Source organism: Chanodichthys erythropterus, chromosome 4 (assembly GCF_024489055.1).
Source record: "Chanodichthys erythropterus isolate Z2021 chromosome 4, ASM2448905v1, whole genome shotgun sequence".
Lineage (NCBI taxonomy): Eukaryota > Metazoa > Chordata > Actinopteri > Cypriniformes > Xenocyprididae > Chanodichthys > Chanodichthys erythropterus.
The window spans coordinates 27,437,315-27,453,255 of record NC_090224.1 but is presented as its reverse complement, the minus strand read 5'-3'; the positions used below and the strand labels follow the sequence as shown (position 1 = coordinate 27,453,255).

General features: G+C 38.3%; 1 protein-coding gene across 11 annotated transcripts in view; it reads left to right on the top strand.

The window, feature by feature from the left end:
- The window catches only part of LOC137019322 (centrosomal protein of 128 kDa-like), a 210,961-nt gene that overhangs the window by 6,289 nt on the left and 188,731 nt on the right, over nt 1–15,941 (top strand). The gene's annotated exons all lie outside the window — the stretch shown is intronic.

The window sequence follows — 15,941 nt, the reverse complement described above, 5'->3', positions numbered from 1 at the left end:
GCGAGACCGAGGAACCGAGAGGAGGAATTTATTGCATGAGCGGAGAGATCTTGGAGCAGAGTAAGGGTGAAAAAGATCGGAAATGTACTGTGGAGCAAGCCCATGTAAAGCTTTATACACGTACAGCAGAACCTTGAAGTCAACTCTGTATCTGACTGGTAACCAATGTAAGGTGGACAGAACAGGAGTGATGTGTTCTCTCTTCCTAGTTCTTGTCAGAAGTCTAGCTGCCGCATTCTGAACCAATTGCAAACGGTGTGTGGAGGATTGAGGTAGACCTATGTATAGAGAATTGCAGTAGTCAAGCCGAGATGTAACAAGTGCATGAATCACTACTTCAAGGTCTTTCTTTGCGAGAAACTGTTTTAATTTGGCGATGGACCGGAGATGAAAAAAGCTTCCTTTGACAACAGAATTTATCTGCTTATCGAATAATAAGTCAGAATCAAAGATGACGCCAAGGTTCTTAACTTTGTTTTGCAATGTTAAAGACAGGGAATTCAACTGGTTTTCCATATTAGTGACAAACAAAGGTGAACCAAAAGCAATGGCCTCAGTTTTATCCCCATTTAACTTTAGGAAGTTTTCAGACAGCCACATTTTGACTTCCTCCAGACAGGAGATGAAATTTAATATAGCGCTTTTTACAATGCAGTTTGTGTCAAAGCAGCTTTACAGTGATAACTGCCAAATCATTTTGGCTGCACAGCCGCTCAAGAAGAAAATGGTGTCATTGTCCAGCTTAAGTAAATTCAGTATTGATTCATTCCTTTGTAAAAATCAATAGTTATTCATTTAGTTAATTTATCTATACATCGGCTCTGGAGAAAACAGTGATGTCATCGTCCAGCTCAGTTCAGTTCGCATACAATGATGTCAATGCAGGCAGATCAAAAACATGGTTGAATATTAAGTGTCCCCAACTAAGCAAGCCAAAGGTGACGGCAGCAAGGAACCCAAACACCAACAGGTGACAAAAAGGAGAAAAAAACCTTGGGAGAAACCAGGCTCAGTCGGCGGCCACTTCATCTTGTTTCTCTGGCCTACAGCGAACAGTGCATGATTATGATTCAGGCAGCGTTACAGGTCGTAAGTCAGATTAGGATCGCAATAGTCAAAAAATATTTAATCCAGTTCCATCTAGTTGAAGATCGGATTCATCACGCTGGTATGAAAACGGCTTGTTGAGGATCTGTGCCACTGGCTGTTGTGTTGATGAGGTCTTCACAGGGGATGGTCTAGTTGACAAAATCTCTGCTGACACTTCAGGGATGGTTTGTGGTCGTGTCTAGGCTTAGGTTCTCTATCTGATCTGGATACAGCCCGGATTTGACTGACTACGGTAGACCTCGGTATAAACAGAGAGACTAATATTAGCATAGATGCCATTCTTCTGATGTAACAAGTACATCGGATGTTATAGAAGTGTTCCCAGTTCTGGCTGACCTAATTTATGCAGCCTAACAATCCTTTAACAGATGTGAAAATTTAAATTGATAATGTGTTATGTGTATGCCAGGTTAAAGAGATGCGCTTTTAGTCTAGATTTAAACTGACAGAGTGTGTCTGCTTCCCGAACAGTTTTAGAAAGATTGTTCCAAAGTTTAGGTGCCAAATAGGAGAAGGATCTACCGCCTGCGGTTTACTTTGATATTCTAGGTATTATCAACTGGCCAGAATTCAGATCTCGATATAGACGTTAAGGACTATAATGCCTTAAAGGATTAGTCCACTTTTAAATAAACTTTTGCTGATAATTTACTCACCCCCATGTCATCCAAGATGTCCATGTCCTTCTTTCTTCAGTTGAAAAGAAATTAAGGTTTTTGATGAAAACATTCCAGGATTTTTCTCCTTATAATGGGCTTCAATGGGCACCAGATGGTTCAAGGTCCAAATGACAGTTTCAGTGCAGCTTCAATTGGTTTTAAACGATACCAGACGATGAATAAGGGTCTTATCTAGCGAAACGATCGGTCATTTTAAAAAAAAATAAAACAAGTTTACGTTTTATAAGCAGAAATGGTCACCTTGCTCTGTTCTGGGATGCGCGTTCATGACGTCACGTAATACGCAATTACGTTGAAAAGGTCACGCTTGACAGGCGGAAGTATGAGTCGGTGTTTACAACTTGAACGTGCAAACACTAACCCTGTGTCTCAATCAGCTCCCTAGTTCCCTAGGTCATGAATCAGTATATCATGAAAGTGAATGTGGCTGATTCCCTGATCAGTGCCGTGACAAAGTTACTGAACTAGGGAGCTGATTGAGACACACGGTAAGTCAAACGCCGTTTACAAAAGAAAAAGGTAAAACAACTAATGGTTCTTCCATCCTGTGTTGTCAGTGCCATCAGACTGTCATTCCCCTTCGCCATCAGAACAAAAACACCTCTTAAGGGGGGGGGGGGGGGGTGTCACACACCGGACGTGCACATTATATACGCGCGAGCTCAGTTTTGACTCGACTCCTGATAGAAGAGCTGCACAATGGGAGTGTTTTACATCAACAGGGAAACGTTACATATGCTTTAATATTTCGCACCGAGGTTAGTGTACATGGAAAATGGCACAACCGAGCAAAATGAAAGAAAAGGCTACGTTTATTATACATTTTTAGACTTTATTCAAGCTGTTAAAGTGTAAAACTAATGTATCTTGCAGCACAGGGTGAAGTCAGTATGTACATTAACGACGATTTGAGAGAAATATAATATACATTTAATGTAATACAATGTACATGGCGCCCTGTGGCACGGCAGGATTTTGAGTCATAGCTGAATGTCGCCGCCGGTGTGTACACTCATAGAAAACAATGCGTTCGAATTTTAAGGACGTGGCGCGGTGCTGAGTTTTGCGTCCGGTGTGTGACGCTGTTGCTTAGTAACGGTGGAAATCCATTTTGTCCGGTAATGCAGCGAGATGGAAACAGGGACTCACCGACTGATTCTAATGGCGGGATTGAAATGGTCCAGTCGTGGCAGCATTGAGATTCTCCCTTTGCTGGCAATGGTTGGCATTTGCCACATGTGCACCACCACGTCTGCCCGATGCTGGAGAGGTGTGTGTCGCCGCATCAGTCTCTTCCATCTGCCTAATTTCTTCCTCTGTGTATTCCGGTTCAAAAGGTAGGGCAGGATGAAAAACTCATCTTCTCCTCATCCAACATTGTTGTTTTGCCTTTTTTTGTAAACGGCATTTGACTTAGTATTTGCACGTCCAAGTTGTAAAGTTGTAAACACTGACTTGGTACTTCCGCCTTTGTCAAGCGTGACCCTTTCAAAGTAATTGCGTATTACGTGACGTCACGAATGCGCATCCGAGAACAGAGCAAGGCGAGCATTTGTGCTTATAAAACTTATTTATTTATTTATTTATTTTTTAAATGACCGATCGTTTCGCTAGATAAGACCCTTATTCATCGTCTGGTATCGTTTAAAGCCCTTTGAAGCTGCATTGAAACTGTGATTTGGACCTTGAACCGTCTGGTGCCCATTCAAGCCCATTATAAGGAGAAAAATCCTGGAATGTTTTCATCAAAAACCTTAATTTCTTTTAAACTGAAGAAAGAAGGACATGGACATCTTGGATGACATGGGGGTGAGTAAATTATCAGCAAAAGTTTATTTAAAAGTGAACTAATCCTTTAAGAGCTCGCTCAGCTACTGGGGAGCTAAACCATTTAGGGCTTTGTAAGTAATTAGCAAGATTTTAAAATCTATATGATGTTTAATAAGGAGTGCAGTGTTGACGGAACCAGGCTAATATGGTCATACTTCCTGGTTCTAGTAAGAACTCTAGCTGCTGCGTTTTGTACCAGCTGTAGTTTCTCAAGTGAGCAGGGCAACCGTCCAGTAGCATTACAGTAATCTAGACTTGAGGTGAATGCATGAACTAAATGTTACGCATTTGTCATTGAGAGCATATGTCATAGTTTAGATATATTTTTAAGATGGAAGAATGCTGTTTTACAAATGCTAGAAATGTGGCTTTCAAATGAAAGATTGGTAATCAAAGAGCACACCCAGGTTCCTAACCGACAACGAATTAACAGAGCAACCATGAAGTGTTAGACAGTATTCTAGGTTATTACGTGCAGAGGTTTTTGTCCAATAATTAGAATCCAAAAAAAGTCGGCTGTGTAGCTATTTACGTTAAATCAGGATTTAATACCTCTATTGTTTTGTCCCAATCAATTTGCAAACAAATGGAATTTTTGGCCTTGAATGTAGAAATAGCAAAGTCCCTTTTTATTGCTGTTGTTGGGTGTTACAGGCCTCCTTCAGCTTCAAAAGAGGCACTATATTCAATAAAGGATCTTTTGGCTAAATTGAGTTACACCGAACTACTCATGGCTGGAGATTTGAACTGGGACTAGCTAAATGCAAGTTCTGTTGAATTTAAAAGGTTTTGTGACTCTATTAATCTTACCCAGTTAGTCCACCTACCTACCAGGCCTAATCAAGAGTCCAGAAAAGTCCACTTTGAATTGATTTTAACAAACGTGCCTCATAAGTTCTCTTCTCTGGGTGTCTTCTGTGATGATTTAAGTGATCACTGTGTAGTTGCTGCCTGTAGAAATGTTGAAATTTCAAAATGTAAACCACACGTTGTTTCCATCATGATTTGTCAGTGGTGAAATGGGAAAACATAGGGCTACTACCAGATGTAGATGTAGCTTTGACATTTTTTAAGGAAAGTTTTAAGCAAATTGTAAAGAAATATGCCCTTTTAAGGAAATGCAGAGTGAAGGGGTGAGAAAATCCGTGGTTTTCACCAGAACTGGCAGATACCATTCATGAGTGTAACAGAGCATGGGTCAAGGCAAGAAAAACAGATTCTTCCACTGATTGGTCTGTTTTCAAACAGCTTAGAAATAAATGCACTTCTCTTAACAAAAAGGCCAAATCTGAATACTTTTTGTGTGTTACCACTGAGAACCTCAATGACCCAAAATCCCCTGAACCAGATTTGATGGAGCCTTACTTTTTGAAATAGGCAGCAGATTTTATAGCAGAGCCACTTTCAATTCTTTTTAATCTTTCAATCAAAACCAGAGAAATTCCATCAGTTTGGAAATCAGCTTTTGTTCTACCTTTATTAAAAGGAGGTGATCCAGCAGTTCTGTCTAATTATAGGCCAATATCAAATTTATGTGTTTTATCGAAAATTCTGGAATCTCTTGTTTGTGATCAGCTGAAAGTGTTCCTGTATTCAAATGACATCCTCTTTAAATTTCAATAAGGCTTCAGAAAAAAAGCACAGTACTATCACTGCTACTATGAAGGTGATAAATTATATTATTGTGGCACTCGATAAGAAACAGTTCTTCACTTTTTTAGATCTGTCAAAAGCTTTTGACACTGTCGACCATGCTGTTTTAAAGAACAGATTAATTTGCTCAGGATTGTCAGAGCATGCAGTTGCATGGTTCTCAAATTATCTGAATAACAGGACTCAATGCATTAACCCTCTGGAGTCTGAGGCTGATTTGGGGCCTGGAGAAGTTTTGACATGCCCTGACATTTGTGCTTTTTTCAGTTGTTCATAAACATATTAAACCACACATAGAAAAACTTGTGAAGAAATTAAAACTTAAACTGGGGTTTTTCTTCCGTAATAAATTGTGTTTTTCTTTTGAAGTAAAAAAACGCCTTGTCACTGCAACTTTTTTTATCTGTGCTAGATTATGGTGATCTTTTTTATATGAATGCTTCTTCATGTCTTCAAATGGTGGACATGGTTTATCATGCTTCTCTGAGGTTCGTTATTTATTATTTATTATTCGTCATTTGTATTCACGAGTGGGATGGCCTTCTCTGGCCACTTGGAGGCAGGGACATTGGTACACTTTTATTTTTAAGGCTATGCTTGGATTACTGCCTCCGTACATTTGTACTTTTATCACATAGAGAAGTGTTGACTCTTACTCCCTGCGATCAAACGATCAGCTGTTGCTCTCTGTTCCTTTTGCCCGCACTGAGTTGGGGAAGAAAGCCTTTGTCCACTCAGCTCCTTTTGCTTGGAACATGTTGAAGAAGGACTGGAAACTGACCGAGCTCTCGTCCTTAAACGTTTTTAAAACTAAGCTGAATGCAATAGAGACTGCCTCAATAATATACAATTGTTTTTCATAACCTGTGTTATTTTAATGTTTCTTTGTATGTTTATAATTGTGTAAATTCTGTTGCCTCTTGGCCAGGACTCCCTTGAAAAATAGGTTTTTAATCTCAATGGGACTCTCCTGGTTAAATAAAGGTTAAATAAAAAAAAAATATATATATATTTTTTTCAGAATTTAGTAGTAGGAAATTACTAGTCATCCAATTTTTTTATCAGCTATGAATTCTGTTAATTTTGTGAATTGGTATGTTTCATCGGGTGCAATGAAATATAGAGATGAGTATCATCAGCAGTGAAAACTAATGACATGCTTCCTAATGATATCTCCCAAAGGTAGCATATACAGAGCAACGGTCCTAGTACTGAGCCTTGTGGTACACCACACTGAACTTGTGATGTTTGTTTACTACAACAAACTGATAACGGTCAGATAAGTATGATTTGAACCATGCCAATGCAATTCCACTAATGCCAACATAATTTTCGAGTCTATTCAAAAGTGTTGTGGTCGATAGTGTCAAAAGAAGCACTAATAGAGAGATACAACCACGATCTGATGATAACAGCAAATTATTTCTAACTCTAATGAGAGCAGTCTCAGTACTATGGTACAGTCTAAATCCTGACTGGAAATCCTTGCAGATACAATTTCTTTCTGAAAAGGAACATAGTTGTGATGATACTGCCTTTTCTAGTATTTTTTGACAAAAAAGGTAGATTTGAGATCGGCCTGTAATTGACTAACTCTCTAGGATCAAGTTGTGTTTTTTTAACAAGAGGTTTAATATTAGCCAGCTTAAAAGTTTTCGGTACGTATGAATAAAGAGGAATGGTTGAGCAAACACCTCAGTTGCTGTTCACCAGAGTGAATCCATGACGTTGGAGACAAAGGAGATGGAGTGAAGATCGTGGAGCGCTGGAGAAGGTAACTTCTTAGATGAATAGCAAACAGGTAAGTGGAGCATAGAGTTAGTCTTGTATCCGCTAGGGGGAACAGACAATGAGTGTGACTGAGGTGTGTGCTTAAATAGTCTATTGCTCTATGGGTTGATCAGTGACAGGTTCAGGTGATTAATACTGAGGGGAAAGTGATCATTGTAAGGAAGTGACGGTGGAACCTGGTGTATCCGTGACACGATTAGCATTAGCCAGCACTTTTAAATTTGCTTTGATGTCAGGCACTCTGGCTCCCGGCAAACATTTGACTATGGTGGCTGGTGTCTCTATTTTCACGTTCCGTGTAATAGAGTCGCCAATAACTAGGGCACTTTCAACAGGATTCTCAGTAGGTGCATCACTGAGGTGGGAGAACCTGTTTGAAGTTCTAATCAGCATGGAACAGTGGTATTTTGCCCCACGACTGTTGTCTCACAGTCACCCAGTTGCCCTACTGCATGGGCTCTAGAGCCGGAACCAAACAATGTACAGAGTTTGATAACCTAGTCGCATCCAAAACCGTATCTACAGCCCTTGCATTCTTACTATCCTTGATAAAAGTTTGGATTTGTGTCTCTAATTCCGAAATTTTCTTTGTCAGCATGACTATTTCCCTGCATTTATGACATGTGAATCCCTCGTCGCTGACAGATAAAGCTATACTAAACACGTGACAGTGTTGGAAATCTCAGAAGCATAGACCAGGAGACTTTGGGATCTCTTGAAGCAGAAGTTACTCTTTATTGAGAAACACGCTGTGCGTCGCTGTGGTCATCCAAAATCTAACTAAGGCAGTGACTTGGTAGTTCATATACATTCAAGGGGGAGGGATAAATAGAGTAGAGGTGTGGACAATCTAAACAAAGCATGTAAATGCAGTACAGGAATCAGCCCATTCCCTACATTTCCCAGCCATGATCTAATCAGCATAAATGTGTCATTCAAATGCATAGGTGCTAATCCAATCAGTCTGACAGTATCACCCATACCTTTACATTATCATAGAGACAAAGGCACTGCTGTATCTTGAGCTTGTCCTGCCAAATGGTCAGGATGTAGGATCCGCAGATCTTAAAAAGATTCTTAAATTTGTAATTCCACAGTTCCCCCTTTGAGAGTTCTAATAACTCTCACATAATACAAATTTAAACCTTCTTAAATCCCTTCTAGAACATATGTTTGTTAACATAAGTTCCATCTTCCAGTCATGCAACTTGTAACAGCTACAGGCACATACATCTTATTCTGTGTCGTGCCCAACATTTACATAAGTGTTGTTCTTTAACTTGAGTATACTGTTGACACACATATACAATGCAGGGTGGTAACATGTTGTATAAACTACATGATGACACAGAAAAACCATGTAGCATAAGCGTGGAAGTCCTAAAAGTCCATGGCGCCTGAATATCTGTGGAGTCTGTTCCCGCTAGAGTCCATTTCCATGTTTGTCCCAAGATGATTATTTGTCGTTGTGCAACTCCGAGTTGCTCAGATGACTCCGTCATCATGAAGGTTGTTCATGGATATCTGAGGTGATGCTTTACACCAGGTGCTGCTAATTAGACGTCATGGCATATACACAAACCTGCACACTAGAAAACAAAGAAACAGCAGACCAGCAATATTCATGCATAGACTTTAGTACATTAGACCTCTGATGATCGTATAGTTTTTCTTTCTAACTCTGATCATCATAAACTTCTAGTGATCGTATAGTAGTTTTGTTCTTCTTTTTCTTAACCTAGTCTTAATCAATTTGACACCTATAGACCAGTGGGGATAAAGTACTGAGATGGGGAAACCTATGAGGAAGTCTTCACTCCAGGGTTGGCCCCCAAGTCCTTATGCACTTTGGTTCTTCCTTGGGCTCCTCACTTGTCTGTGTGTCCTATTCTCTCCCTGTAATTAAATTGCAAACTTTATTGTGCTACATCTCCATCTTCCATTGAAACATCAGTCATAGCAGACATCATAACCCATAGAGGATGTATAAGTGAATGGTGTGTGCTGTAGCATAACATTTAAGGCTGTGAGTGTACTTAACCTGTGTCCCCAAATGGTGGAAGTGATAGTCAACTTTCTTTTGTTCAGAATGAGTCTTTCAGCTTTCTTGTAAATTACTGGGGAAATTAAGCACTCACAGCCCAAATGGTTAGCATGTCAGCAAGTTGCTGCTCCAAGGGTTTGGAGAAGAGGGGAGGGGCAGTTTCAATGTAGCAAGTAGACTGAGTAGGAGCTGAGTAAAGCTGTTCATTTCTTTTACAGTCTTTTTGTTTTTCCTACACTCTTTCATCCAATGTCCAGGTTTACCACAGTAATGACAAGTGCCTTCTCTCTTAGGACATTTACGTTTCTGTCGATTCTCTGTGTTGACCTTAAAGGATGCTGCTGCAATCTTTACTCTTGTCTTGACATCTGAGTCTCTTTCCCAAATAGCTAACCTATTCAAGTTGTTTTGCAGGGTTCCATTGGACCATGTGAGGTCTAAGAAAGGCAATGCATTTCTGTATTCTGATGAAAGCCCATCAAACCACATGCGGACCAGTGGTCCATTATCCTCTAGCACCTTCTCTGGAGTGTCAACTATTCCACTGTATGCTGCCGCTGACTGACAAAATCTTTCAGTGTACTCACTTACAGTTTCATCCTTCTTCTGTACACAACTAGTGATCTTTGACCAGTCCACCTTTGGTCCAACAAGGTTCTGTAACACTCTCCGAACTCCTTCTCTCAATTCACCTTTGCTGGAATGCTGAAACTCAGAATTATTTACAGCACTTTCAAAATCATTGAATTATGACTCTTTCAGGATTTGTGACATTAGCTGTGTGACTTCAGCTAGGGACATATCATAGAGCTTCATTTTTCTGGACAACTCTGTCCTAAACTCAGAAAAGTTTCTATGCACTGATGGCAAATTCTCAGCAATTCTTTCTATGTCTTCAGGACTTATAGTGGTACTGACTGCTTGTAACTGCAGTATGGGGGTTACAGATGGAACTGTGTCAACCCCTTTTGGCCTACTCTGAGCCTTTTGTCTCGCTCCACACACTTCAACTGCATTTACATCTTTATCCATCAATCCAGTATTGCTATTATCATCTAGCCTACAGAAAGACTGTAAGTCAGGATAGCTTTCATCTGACTGTTGGTCTTTTGAGTCACATTTGGTTGAGGCTTTGTTAAGGCCCAACTTCTGAGTGAGAAGAGACACTCGAGTGTGCAACTATTTGTTCTGCTCTTCTAACTTAGCAATACATTGAATTTGGTCTTTTGCAATGGATAGAGTAAATTCTCTGTGGCAGCAGATAATGCCCTTCATATTTTTCTTCCGAAAACAAGCACCAAGTACCTTTTGCATTCTTCAATGGACCAAACTTTTTCTGGATGAATCCCAAATTTCTTTGTCAAATTCAGTCTGACTGACTCAGTCACTATTGAGTCCATGTGCTTTCCTAACAATGATTTGAACTCACTATCTGTCCATAAAGGGGTAGCTAGTCCACCTTTCTCAGTTGATGGAATTAATCTAGCATTCTTTCTCAACATTTTGTAATGTCTTTCTGGCACAACAATACACTTCAACACTTCCCTGACAGAGCAGAGGTTAACCTAGTTAATACACATGGTAATGTATTCAACCTTCTATGGCGAGCAGAGTAGAACCACCTTGCTAACACACTGTAACAGTTGTAACCTTCCCTGAATTAACAGAGGATGAACCTTCTTCTGTAGCAAAGTAGAGGATGGCTATTCTGTTAACACACCACCTTCCCTGATTAAAGAGAGGACAAACAACCTTCCCTTATAAAGCAGAGGATAAAACTTCCCTAACTTTACAGAGGATAAACCAATATTAGCATGTGATGCCAATCTTCCCTGCCTGAACAGAGGTTACCAATATTAGCACTTAATGCTAATCTTCCCTGCCTAAACAGAGGATAAACTTCATCTCTAAAAGAACATTTTAAAGGATAACTTAGTTAACCAAACCCTACAGCTGTCTGTTAATGCAGAGGATAACAACATTGTACTGGTCTTGATGGTTCTTTTGGATAGAGTATCACTCACCAACCCTTGGGTGCACAGGAAAATTCAGCCTGTATCTTCTTTTGGGTCAGATCTTTGTTGTGCTTGAAGTTCCAATCTGGATTGAGGTGAGAAGCTCTATCCGGGTCACGGCACCAAAACTGTTGGAAATCTCAGAAGCATAGACCAGGAGACTTTGGGATCTCTTGAAGCAGAAGTTACTCTTTCTTGAGAAACACGCTGTGCGTCGCTGTGGTCATCCAAAATCTAACTAAGGCAGTGACTTGGTAGTTCATATACATTCAAAGGGGAGGGATACATAGAGTAGAGGTGTGGACATTCTAAACAAAGCATGCAAATGCAGTACAGGAATCAGCCCATTCCCTACATTTCCCAGCCATGATCTAATCAGCATAAATGTGTCATTCAAATGCATAGGTGCTAATCCAATCAGTCTGACAGTATCACCCATACCTTTACATTATCATAGAGACAAAGGCACTGCTGTAGATTGAGCTTGTCCTGCCAAATGGTCAGGATGTAGGATCCGCAGATCTTCAACAGATTCTTAAATTTGTAATTCCACAACAGGCAGTGCATGTAACAATAACAGGGGAAGATGAAATTACTCACCATATTTGTAGACTGATCCGACTCACCAAAAGAAAAGAAAAAGACGGTATGCACGGATGACAAGTTAACAGGCTCCCAAAATGCTAACATGTTGTGATAGCGATTTACAACCCCATTTCCAGAAAAGTTAGGACATTTTGTAAAATGCAATAAAATCAAGAATCTGTGATTTGCTAATTCTCTTCAACCTTTATTTAACTGACAAATGTACAAAGAAAATATTTCCAATGTTGTCACTGACCAACTTGATTGTATTTTGTGTGTATAAACAAATTTTGATTTTGATGGATGCAACACACTCCAAAAAAGTTGGGACAGAGGCATGTCTACCATTGTGTCACATCCACTTTTCATTTAATTACACTTTTTAATCATTTGGGATTTGATCTCACCTGATATAAGACAGCTTCTCAACAGTTTGTGGTCATCGTTGTCTGATTCTCTTTTTCATGATGGGCCACACATTTTCAATATCAGACAGATCTGGACTGCAAGCAGGCAGTCAAGCACATCCATTCTATGGTGTAGAGTGTCTGAGAAACCACTTTGTTGTACCACGTGCAGAATGAGGCCTGGCATTGTCTTGCTTCCCAGGAAAGATGTCATGAAAACCATCCAAAATGTTCATCTTGTCAAAATCCATTGTCCATTAAACATATCCTTTTAGACTGTATTACATTTACCCCTGTGAGAAACCGTTTTTACTCTGTTGATAGTTTTGAAAAGGTTTTTAATCAAGTGAGCCCAAGCATGGTTTTAAGATTTTTAGAGGAAATAAATTTGAAACATCTTTTTTAATCTTCCTTTGATTTAATTATACTTTATTCTCGCCATGAATATAGCCTTTGAAGCTGGTATGGCGTTAAAAAAGAAAGAAAGAAAGAAAGAAAGATGTCATCTTGATGGCAGTTTATGTCTCTGTACAATTCCAATATACGCCTCCATATCAATGATTCCTTCACACATATGCGAGTCACTCATGCTGTTTGCACTGATTCACCTCCATACCATGACAGATGTTTGCTTTTGCACCTGTGGCTGATGAAAGTCTGGATGGTCACTTCCATCTTTGGAACTGCGAACTCTATGTCCATTTTTTCCAAAAACAAGCTGAACCGTGGACTCTTCTGACCACAGCACACATTTCCTCTGTTTTTTTTAGACCCTCTGAGATGAGCTCGGGCCCAGAGATCTCCGCAGCATCTCTGCACCGAAGACATATAGCTTTCTCCTTGTGTAACAGAGATTTGAGTTGCATTTCTTGATGCAGCGTCAGACTGTTAAGTGAAAACTGTTTTGCAAAGTACTCCCGGGCCAAAGTACTGTTTAATACAGTAGCATGATGGTTTCTCATCTGAGGGCTCAAAGGTCATGCACATTCAATGGAGTTCTTGTGCCTTGCCCTACACAGACTGAGTTTTCTCTGGATTCCCCGAATCTTTTCACAATATTATGGCTGATGGTGAAAGACCTAAATTCTTTGCAATCTTGCAATGGGAAATGTGAATTTTGAATAGTTTGACAATTTTCTCATGAAATTTGTCACAAAGTGGTGAGCCATGACCCATCTTTGCTTGCAAAGAAAAAGAAGCTCCCTGATTGTAGACTGCTTCAAAAGAGTTTAATTTGGATATTCTATAATCTTTTCACTTTTATTTTGTCTCTGTCCCAACATTTTTGGAGTGTGTTGCAGCCATCAAAATCTATTTTTTATATATATATATATATATATATATATATATATATATATATATATATATATATATATATATATATATATATATATTATAATATAATATATATATATTATAATATAATATATATATATTATAATATAATATATATTATAATATATATATATATATATATATATATATATATATTATAATATATATATATATATATATATATATATATATATATATATATATATATATATATATATATATATATATATATATATATATATATATATATATATATATATTATATATATTATATATATTATATATATATATATATATATATATATATATATATATATATATATATATATATATATATATATATATATATATATATATATATATATATATATATATATATATATATATATATATATATATATATATATATATATATATATATATATATATATATAATATAATATAATATAATATATATATATATTACATACATATATATACATACATATATACAAAATACAATTAGTTGGTCAGTGAAAACATTGGAAACCTTTTCTCTGTACTTTTGTCAATAAAAAAAAAAAAAAGGTTCAAGAAAATTAGCAAATGACAGACTATGGATTTTATTGCATTTTACAAAATGTCCCAACTTTTCTGGAAATGGGGTTGTAGATTAAAAGATTAAAAGCTAGCAACGTCAGATTAATGTCTTAGACAATATCAGATATATGGTGATGATAATAAAAAACAACAAGGAATGATAGTGAATAGAGATTCAATACAAAGCTATATGGAGCTACAGACACAAACCACAGACAGGAGCAATCAATCGCAGGTGTGCATTATTTCCTAATTCAATGGCCCGTTGTCAATTATTCCACTTATTCTGCAGTTACCACACCTCAAGACATTTTTCAGATGTTATATTTCAAGACATTTGTCATGTTTTTGTCCTTAAACTCATGTGTGTGGGACTAATTTCTTATGCATCTCATCCCAAGCCTCTGTTGCTAATTCCAAAATTTAATTTCAGAACTAGTAATGGAGGCTTGAGCCATTGATAGCAGACTAATACAGTAATTAATGCAGTTGACAGCGAGAGAGAGAGAGAAAGTATGAAAAATACATACATACATACACGCACACTTATATTTCCACTCAAAAACATTCATAAATTCACATAAATTTAACAAATTATTGAATAAAATTTTGTGATCCTCAGTTGAACCTTTTTTTTTTTTTTACCTCATTTGAACCTTCACAGAAACTCATAAATTTAATACCAAATCATTTTCATAATCCACTGTGAACAAAACATCATTCAAAGCCCAAATTTCAATAAATCTGTCTAATTTCAATAAATCTGTCAGTTTAAAATATGCAAACTCTACCTTAATTCTATAAGAGCCTTTAAAACCACCTCAGGATCTACTTCTCCTTTCAGTTTTCTTTTCTGCGTTAACCATATTGACATCTTTGCTCCTCCTACCACAAAATTGATTAACAAGATTTTTTTTTTCCTTTCTGATGCAATATATTTTGGTCCAAAAATGAAAAGTTTATTATTAAAAACTACCCCCAAATCTCTAACCCACCCATCTAAGATCTGAAACAGTCCTCTTAACCTTAAACAATTTAAAATCAAATGATCTATTGACTCTTCAGTGCCACAAAAAGGACATTCTTTCTCTACAGTGGGGTCAGTGTGTGCCACATGTCTGTTTTTGGCTACCGCCCAGTGAACAGCTCTCTGTTGGAGATACGCAGTGCATTTCTCTATAGGAAGTTTATACAGGGACTTCCAGCAGCCCTTAGCGGATGAGTCTGGTCCGAACAAATCTGACCACTTTGTCTCTTTGCAATCCTTAAAGGTGGGATAAGTAAAAACGCTGTTGGACATTGCTGATATTTGAAATCAACCCAAACAAACCCACCCCTCCCTCCATTGCTCCACCTTCAATTGAGTGCGAACTGAGGACACAAAAGAACCCACAAACATTTATACCCCCAATGTTTGAGCAACTCTTCTCAGTACTTTTCCATACAGGGTAAAAGTAACACACACACACACACACACACACACACACACACACACACACACACACACACACACACACACACACACACACACACACACACACACACACACACACACACACACACACACACACACACAAATGGCTCCCCTTCTGTCTTAGATTTAAATTATCCGACACCCTTGGTTCGGGAAAGCTCTCAGTTTGGGTGTCCCACCGTTACCCCCCTGGGTTTCAACAGATACTGTGTCTGTTGAGCTCAGAGAGGTGTTTTGCATAGCTGAAGCAGATATTGTCTTCTGTGTGAACTATTACGTTTTTTTCCCAACAGCATTCTCTAGCGGTCGTCAATGTGCAGTGTTTTATCTGCACAACTCTCAGTAGCTGGCCTCTGTTACACACGCAATGCGAGTGGATGTCTGTTTATCACAGCTGACGCACAACAAAATGTTTCACGAAAAATAAAGCGCAGTTGA